This window comes from Elephantulus edwardii, unplaced genomic scaffold (assembly GCF_000299155.1).
Source record: "Elephantulus edwardii isolate Elephantulus edwardi_28Jun2011 unplaced genomic scaffold, EleEdw1.0 scaffold00020, whole genome shotgun sequence".
NCBI lineage: Eukaryota > Metazoa > Chordata > Mammalia > Macroscelidea > Macroscelididae > Elephantulus > Elephantulus edwardii.
Genome location: NW_006399770.1, coordinates 22,635,505 through 22,637,740, shown reverse-complemented (window position 1 = coordinate 22,637,740; position 2,236 = coordinate 22,635,505).

The window sequence follows — 2,236 nt, the reverse complement described above, 5'->3', positions numbered from 1 at the left end:
CACTGCTATGGAAATTGGTGTACAAATCTCTGTTTGAGCCTCAGTTCTCATTTTCTTGGGGTATATGCCAAGCAGTAGAATAGCTGGGTCATAAGTAATTTCTATATTCAGCTTTTTGCGGAAGTGCCAAACTGTCTTCCATTTTACAATCCCACCAACAATGTATAAGACATTCTATCTTGCCACATCCTCTCCAACATTTATTACTTACTGTCCTGTTAAACTTTGTTACTGTTACTGGAGTGAGATAGTACCTCATTGTGGTTTTGATTTGCATCTCACATTTTGCCAGTGATTTTGAGCATTTCTTCATGTGTCTGTTTGCCATTCGAGTGTCTTCCTCTGTGAAAATTCTTCCCATGTCTTTTACACATCTTGTAATTGGGTTATCAGTCTTTTTCTTGTGGAGTCCCAGGAGTATTCTGTAAACTTTCATTATGAGACTCTTGTATAAAATGATATTACCAAATGTTTGATCTCTGAAGGCAGGTTTTCTTTTCAATCTTCTGGAAAATGTTTTTGATGTGCACAGGGATTTAGATGGTCCAATTTATCAATTTTGTCTTCTTCAGATTGTGCATTTCTGAACTGTATTTGGGCTGTCTCTTTATAAAATAGACTAAGACATCTAAGCTTGATCTCAGGTTGTATCTTATGAACTTTATGGTTTTGGGATTTACTCCCAGGTCTCCGATGTCCCTTGAGTTGACTTTTGTACATGGTATGAGATACGGATCCTGTTTCAGCTGTCTACAGATGGAAGTCCAGTTTTGCCAGCACCATTTGTTGAAGAGGTTGTCATTTCGACATTTGATAAGTTTTATTTTCTTCTCGAATATCAGTTGACCATAGGTAGATGAGTCTATTTCTGGGTTATGTGCCTGTCATTGTGCTAGTACCATGCTGTTTTGGTTACTACTGCTGTGTAGTAGGTTGTTAAGTCAGGGAATCCTATGCCTCCCACCTCATTTTTATTACACAGAAGTGTTTTGCTTATTGGGGGTCTCTTGCTTCTTCAAATACATTTGTTCACTTTTTTCCCTCTCAAATCATATTATCTCAATACATTGCTTTTCTTCACGTTGTTGCTGCTAAGTGCCATCTAGTCACTTGTGATGCTTAGTGAACCTTTGTACAATAACTCTGAACCTTGCTATATCATATGCCAGTTCCATTACCCCAGTCACTGAATCAATCCATCTTATTGAGAGTCTTCCTCTCTTGAGCTGTCCCTTTACAGTCCCAAGCATTACATCCCTTTCCAAGGAGTGGTCCCTCCTTGAAACATGCCTAAATTCAGAAAGATCTTCAGAATCCTTGCCTTCAAGGTTTCACCCTCTCTAGGGCAAACCTTTTTTTTCTCCAAGCAGTCTCCAACATCACGATTCAAAGGCATCAATTCTCCTTCTATCATTCCTAGTAACTATCCAGCTTTCTGATACATAACAATTAATTGCAAAGATCATGGCCTTTATTAGATGCAACTTAGTCTCCAGACTGGCACTGTTGCTCTTCAACATTCTGGAGAAGTCTCTGACAGTAGATATTTTCAATGTCATTTGTATTTTTATTTCCTGGCTGCTGGTACCAAGAGTATTGATTGTGGAGCCAAGCAAACAGAAGCTGATAAAAATCTCAATCTCCATATACTCTCATTGGAGGTCCTTACAAAACTTCTGCAACTTGATCATAGCAGAGATAGGCAACTATCTATTTTGCCTCTGTGCTAAATCCAAGAGTGGAAGCACAGCTGCTGCTTCATTTTCTTCTTTGTAGTTTTTACAATTGCCTCTAGCCTCTTATATTTCTCTGGTGTGAAATCAAATGGAGTATTTAGGTTATTTTCAAGAGTATCTCTATGCACAAATATGGCTCCTTCAGTTCCATTTAGCACACCCATCTTATGAAAATTTCTTTTATGTCTTCCACAAATGGCAGTGAGAGCAGCCACCCAGGCCTGAGCATGGACAACAGCATGGCAGACTACCTGTCTTTCCCTGTCAGGGACCAGAGGGAGCCTGGGAGACAGCTGGAAAGTATCACATTATATCTGCACCTTGTATGCTTCGAGATTCCGACAGCATACTGGAGGCTATTCAGAGAAATCTAGGAATAAAGGTTGAAGAGACTACACCTGACAAGCTCTTCACTCTTATAGAAGTAGAATGTTTAGGTGTTGTATAAATGCACAAATGGCTCAAATAAATGACAGCTACTTTGAGGATCTGACACCTAA